Source organism: Rhea americana, unplaced genomic scaffold (assembly GCF_003343005.1).
Source record: "Rhea americana isolate MKP2758 unplaced genomic scaffold, rheAme1 scaffold_95, whole genome shotgun sequence".
NCBI classification, from domain to species: Eukaryota; Metazoa; Chordata; class Aves; order Rheiformes; family Rheidae; genus Rhea; species Rhea americana.
Genome location: NW_028187144.1, coordinates 1,551,056 through 1,558,419, shown reverse-complemented (window position 1 = coordinate 1,558,419; position 7,364 = coordinate 1,551,056). Strand labels below are relative to the sequence as shown.

Here is a 7,364-nt window from a genome sequence, read left to right as displayed (position 1 = left end):
TTACAAAGTTTATATAAAGTTAGGTTTCACTTGTTTTCCCTAGACTCTATACTGTGTGTGTTCCAAGTTTTGTTTCTGATCTGATAGTTTTCTAAAGAGGTCTTCATTATCTGTAAAATTATAGCAATATATGAAAAATATATTCAGGACATCGTTTGCCTCATACTTCTATAACAGGAGGTGCATTAATAGCAAAAGCTAGCAGTTCTTCAGTCATATTAGACATTAGTCACAACATCGAGGAAAAATGAAATTTACACTTCACTGGATTTGCTTGAACTTTTTCTTGGTATAAGTTAGCAGTTACTGGGGCAATCTAAAGTTTTGCTTTTTAAAACTTGTCTAATATTATGGTACAATTACTTCCTACCAAAAAAATGTACTCTTGAAAACAGACAGATCTGATTAAGGATAAAAACTGGATTCCAGCTGAAAGCTGGAACTGTTAATGTCACGACATGTTCATAAGATTTGTTGTGCCATAATATATTTTGCTGAAGATAAAGTTTTACTGTTTTTTCTATTCCATTTACTATTTAAATAAATTTATTAAATCCAAGTGCAGTTACTATTTTAACTTCAATTGTTTATGTAAACACTTAGTTAAGATTATTCATATACAAGTAGATAGGTTATGATTACTTTGAATAGATTTCTCAGTTTCAGCCAAATTAGCACTTTTAGTGCAATGTAAGACTTGCAAGATGAGTGTAGTATAGTTCATATTTATTAGTCTTAAGTTATCCACTCCTTTACTATACAATAGTTATTTATTGACAAATATATGAAATACTTCAAATTTCTGACAGTTCTTCTAAAGGTAGAAGGCTCTGAAAATCATTTCCCTGCTTTCTATTTCTTTACTTGTCAAGTAGCTTGCTTATTAATACTTTTAACAATAGATTTTGCACATTACATTGAAATGCACTAAACTAGTTCTCTATTCTTTTCTTTAAACAAACCTGAAAAAAAAGTTACTTCAAAATAAACACTGCATCACCCATATTTTGTTTTTGTATTAGCAACATTTCAACTGGAATAAYTGCCAATACAAGAATATGATAACAATATTATATGAAGAATTTATATAACTTCAGTGATCAAGGCTATTGCAAACTCAGCTTTTTGTGCATACTTTGGCCACTTTTATTTCCTTCTGAAGACAGCCTGTGTGAATACTTTTATTTAGTCTTTTAAAATTCGCAGAGGGAGTGTGAAGATGAATTATTTTAACAAACAAGATCTTGAACAAACCCAGCAGAACTGGCTTATTTTGAACAATCCAAATAAGTTACGTTATAATATGCATTTTTTTAAATAAATAACATATGTAATAAGAGAAATGTTAATATAATATATACCATGCTCATGCTCCATCAACCTTCCAGAGAGAGTTTTTCAATCACAGGAGTAAGTCGTTCTCCAAAATCAGCTCTCTATTGAAAGGTCAAAACCTGCAATAAAAATGTCATGTATTATAACATTTTCCCAACACCCACAGTTTCATGGTTGATCCCCAAACATGGATGTTGGTCACTGGGTTAACCTTCACATTATCTATATTACAGGAAACCCTAATTTTAAAAATACTTTTTTTTTTTAACCAAACTGACTGATTAGGAACACCTGTGATAGGCCTCTTTATTATCAGAAGCCTCCTAAAACAAATCAGATTAGCATGTTCCTGCTTTCATTCTTCTCACAGAATTTTTAAAGCAAAGTAAGAGAAAGAAAAAAATAGGGGGGAGGGGAAGGGAACCACCCTTTCCCCAACCTCTCCCTCTGCCCTCAAACAGGTAAGTATGAACTACTTAACCAACGTGTGAGTGCTGTGATACACTATTAACTATTAAGTATTCAGTTTTTAGTGTTTTTCTTTAAGGAGCTTTATTTTCTTCTCTTAAAGACATGAGTAGTACCACTAGAGCTTTTACTAAAATGCAGCTGTATGATTAGTTACTTTAAAACATGAAGTGGAAATAGAGTAATATACACTCAAGGATGAAATTAAAAAAAATAGCCATGAGAGTAACCAGGTAAAAACAAAGCATAATTTGATAGCAGTAGTAACTGTCTTCAAATATCTACTGGAGGAAACAATGCATTCACAAAGCCAAATTCTTAAATTTAGTTTGCCCTTTTTTGTATGGTAGATAATACGAGAATATATATCCTATGTCTAATAAGTGAGCAGCAGATGCCTAGATCAGGTCACCTGTTTACAAATATTTCCATAGATTTGCTCTCTATTCTTTAAGCATATTCCAGAAAAAAAAAAAAAAAAAAAAAAAAAAAAAAAAAAAAAAAAAGCCACCCACACACATCTCAGAACCTTTCATGAGCACCCTACTTTTTTTCTGAAAGGAATTTGTCTGCATTTTCATATATTCCACACATCTCTTCTATTCCACTTAAAATAAAAGTTTGTTATTAAATCAGAAACAAAAAAATGCTTCTGAAAGTTTTCCCCCAATGCTTACATTGAGATTTAATACACTTAAAGATAATATTGAAGCTGGACTTGCTTAAAACCTTCGTAAATGAAAATACAGGCCTAGCAAATCAATATGTGTAATCATCTTTTTTTCCTYAGTCTAAGTTTTACTTTGTATTTTATTTAGCATGAAATAAAATTACTAATTGCAACTAGAGTCTATGTTAACAAGTTTATTAATAATCTATTTACAGTAGATACACTCACTGCATTTTCTGAAAACAAACTAAATAGTCAAGAGGGTTTTTTTCCCCTATTTCTAACAGTGGTTTCCTTTAGACATTAGTAACGATCACTGAAAGTCACTGCTATTTTTTTTTTCCAGTTTCGAGCAATATAACAATATCATTTTTGGTTTTAAAAGATATCTCAGGAAACTTTTAGCAAAATAAAACCTAGATGTATATAATTTACATTTTCTACTGTAGATGTGTATATATAGAAATAAATTGTGGGGGGGGGCATCCTTATACACTAGCAACTGATCTTTGCCAAAATAAGTAGTGCTCAGGATTTTATAAGACCTAGTACTCTCTTTACAGAGAACTCATTTTTTAAAAGGTGCAATAACCCATAATTAGATGCATATATTAAAGTAAAACATTGTCAAACTTATAGCTGCATTAGAGCTCAAGTTCTTCTATCCCACTGTAACCTTCCTGCAAGCCTGCTAGAAGTTCTCATATAACAATTAACAAAGTTAAGAATAAAATTATTCTTCAGTTATTGTACCATCAGCTATCTAGTGGATAGAGATATCCCAAAGTTTCTTTTAGCAGAACTGGAGTCTTTTAAAAAATTATAATAAAGGGTTAAAAAAATAAAAATCAATAAAGACCTCTGCTTAAGCCCTATGAAAACAAAGGCAGACACTCTTATACTTAGTTTTAACCACTTCTGAAATTGTCTCCTACCAAAAATATAAGATTTTTTTGAAAACTAGATTCCTTTTTAAACCTAACTTATCTTTCTTGTTCTGCATTAAAACACCAGTTACCTAAAAATTCTACAGAATTCATGCCAGCAACTCACAAGATAAAGAAAATTGCAAATCAACATTTTCACTCAGAAAGAGAGAGTTATAGGAAACTTGTGGCTACCCTTCTCTACTGTCTCCTGCCCCCTTCATATTTGTGGGGCACATTGTTATTATTTCTATCTTAAAAGTACATTGCTAGTTCAATTAAWAAAAAAGATTGTTGTGTGAGTAGATCCACAGAAAATCACCTACAAAAGTAATTTGGGCAGCCTGTTCAAACAAAATATTCTAAATATTATTGTTAATAGAAAAGATTATAATTTTTGAGCTTGAGTTCCAATGTTAGATGTTAACTGTTTAAAATTTTGTAATAACATACATATAGAAAATATCTGTAGAGACACTTATTTGTGTGAAGTTAGTTATTTTTATTTTTAAGACATTTACCATAAAAATCATTTTCTGCATGTACACAAAAGCCTACAATTTCATTCCTTACTGCTTTCACATGCAGTCAAAACAAGTCCAAGATGCGCTCTCCTTTTGACAATTTGTAATGAATGTAAATTACAGGAATGACTAGCAATGGGCTTTTGGGGGCAGGGGAACGATTATATCTGAGAAGCTGAATACCTGCAGCATATTCACTGAATATAGTGGTAAGTTTCTCAGTTCGTCTTTGTATATTCAGTAGTTTATTGCTTATCAACTGAAATAACAAAAAAAAAAAAAAAAAAAAAAAAAAAAAAAAAAAAAAAAAAAAAAAAAAGTAAGCTCCCATAAAAGAAATGCTAGCTGTTAAGTGACTATTTTTTACATAAGAAAAGGTAGTGTGCGTGTATATACATACAAGTGGTACAGAAAAGTGTAGATACACCTGTTAGRGTGGCTTTTGACATTCAAGATGGATGAGATGTGCACCTTCCCTACAGTTATCACAGACAGGGTGTACTTAGACAGGTAGTGTGTATGCAGTTCCAATTATACTTAACTACAAAATTTGTCATATTAGTATAAGGATAATTAAGCAAATAAAGGCTACAACTTCAGAGCAAAATTTCTCCTGTGATACTGCTTTTTGGATGAAATAGCAYATAGCCTCAGATCCACCAGATAAGCAAAAAAAAAACCCTGTAATATCTTGCTATCGTGTATGAAGTCAACCTTTAAAATACCACTACAATACGTTTCCTATGTAACAGTACCGTAATTCATGCAAAAGTCATACAGACACATACTCGCACTTTCAAACTACTGTTATTTTTGAAAATTAAAATTTTTAAAGTCACTTCAAGCTTCAGTAGATTTGTATTTGTAAAAAGAAAKGATACTGCTCGAAATTTTCAGTAAAACTTATTATTATTATTTTAAAGAGGACAACTTAAGTTTATCTGGATTTTTTTCTGAGAATCAAGACAAGAGATCAGACTGAAAGGAAAAAAATTTTTAAATAATATATTTACTATGCTACATGGTATACTTATAACATGTCATAAAAATTTAACTTTCATTTATCAATATAATGTAAATACATATGTTTAGATCCTTAAGTTCATTTGATATTTCCTCTGAATGTAACTTTTCCAGGGCCAAGTAACCACAGTTAATGTTTGACATTTTAACTAAAGTGAAAAAATGCAAGCAGTTCTACAAGCGTCTATTTAAGCTACATGATTTTTCTCAAATACCCCCAAATAAGGGGTATATCAAATATAGGAAAACAAAAACTACTTAGCGTACACCATATATTGATATTAGATTGCTTACTGCTTTCATTTTAGCCACACCCACCTTTATGTAATAATAAAATATGGGAATGGTGCATCTGAGAAATAAAAAAGCTAAAAAGAACAGTTGTTTGATGTAGCGAAATATGTACTAAGCACAGATTTTAATTAAAATGAAAAACAGGCATAAACTGCATGTTATTGAACCTCTTAGTCAAATAGTGATGGTGGTGGGAAGTATTACGCACCTGTACAGTACTGAATTATATTTTTTTTCTAAATTAAGTATGAGTCAGGACAGTTATTTCCTTGAAAGTGAAAGTCAATGTTTGTAAGTTTACTTCCACTGTTGAATAGCGTAAATCTTTTCATATACTGATATTTCAAAGTGTGCACAGCTACAACGAAACAGCTTTGTATACATTCCCACAGCAACTGTTAAAAACCTTTCCTAAAACAGTCTGGGAATAATTATGTAAATCTAAATAAATAAGTGCTAAATTTCAGTAGGATCTTACTAGTATCACAATTTCAGAGATTAAACTGAATTTTCCAGTTGTGAGGACGTAAAGGTAATAAACTGTAGAGACAGTCGAAGCAGCTATTCCTAGGGAAAAGGGACTGAAAACAGTGTAATTTGTGTACTAGGTTAAAAGAACCCAAGGAAACCTTAAAGACTCAAGACAGGAAAATCTCCTTGCACCATTGTGTTTCTGTGTTACACGGAAAATACCTTGAATGACGATCCAGTTAGCATGCTGGAAACGCTTAAGTTTTGCATTTCACTTTAAGGCTGCAAGCTTTCAGCCATGTACACAGAAATCTTTTGTACAGCACTTCTGCACCCCAACTCTTCCCTACGTCCCTCCTACGTGACTCGGTTAACTCGTTACTCCCGGCGGCGAGGGCGCTCGGCGCGGCGCGGCGCGCCCGGGCGCGGCGCAGGGATGTGCGGGGGGAGGGGGGGCCGCGGAGCGGCGCGGCGACCCGGTCCAAGCTCCGAGCCCGGCGCTGCGGCCCCGCAGCCAATCACGGGGGCAGCGGCCGGGCCGGGCCGCGCTGAGCGGGCGCCGCGGCGGGGCCCGGTGCCGCCCGCCTTGCGCATCCTACGCTCCCGCCGGCTCCGTGGGAGTCCCGAGCGCCCGGGGATCAAAGAGCGTTTGGGGAAACGTCCGTGCGCCTTCCTGCCTCGGGAAAAACCTTCGGCGGCCGAAAGTGAATAGGGAAGTAGGAAGAGGAATAAAAAGTAGCGCGAGAAATCGCATCTGGGCAAGAGCCYGATGGCCTGGCAGCTCCTGCGCGCCCAGCGCCGTAGCGGCTCGTCCACCCCACGGCACGTTATTCTCCCTGCCTGCGCTCCCACCGAGCGGCTGCTGCAACAAAAAGATGTCTCGTGTGTGCGCAACTCCGAACAGCGAGCGCCCACGCCGGCTCCAGCCCCGAGGGGGTTAAACGGCGTCGTGGAGGAAAAGGCACAGTGTCACATATTATGTGTGTGCAGTGGGGTAATCGCTCATCAGATCCGCGGCGAGGGTGATTTCATTGCATATCACAATAAGCACGATCCCGCTTGTAAGCTACGAAAGACCGAGAGCTGCTGGCCACCGAGAAATGACATAGAAACAGCCACCAAAAAATAGCTAAGCCAATGACAAATAGCGACCCGGGTGACAGAGACAGAGAATTTTGTAGGCGGAGAAGGAGGTGGTGAATGGCCAGATCTGATCACAGTATTAGGCTGGGCTATCTGCGGGGAGGGTATTTACTCATTTTTGGGGTGTGTGGGAGGAGAGGAAAACACCTACAAATAACTGGCACAATTCAAACGGCCTCGGATTATGTTCCCCCCTCTATTTCAGGGAGGAAACTCACGTTTTAACGCGAAGGGAGGGGGGAAAAAAACCAACAACAACAAAACCCAAAAAACAACCAGCCTTGTGCAATACGCGATTAACAGCACTTTGGTCCTTCGTTAATACCCAAAGGGACAGAGATGATAAATGTGATAGCATGTGGCACCATAACCGTCACCCAGGTTTCTGTTAAAGGCGGCTCCGATATCGTGACACGGGAAATTAAGCGCTTAAGTGGGAGGTGGAGAAAACGCTTAAACGGAGAAGTTAATCTACTAACGCGGAAAGGAAACAAGCCGGGGGAAAAAAAA

At 36.1% G+C, this 7,364-nt stretch overlaps 1 pseudogene across 1 annotated transcript in view; it reads left to right on the top strand.

Moving 5' to 3' along the window:
* Positions 1–6,811: 6,811 nt before the first annotated feature.
* Positions 6,812–7,364, top strand: part of LOC146584313 (uncharacterized) — a 12,322-nt pseudogene continuing 11,769 nt past the window's right edge. Inside the window, exon 1 of the transcript XR_014898230.1 lies at positions 6,812–6,888. The product of XR_014898230.1 is annotated as an uncharacterized LOC146584313 (transcript). The remainder of the gene's footprint in view (positions 6,889–7,364) is intronic.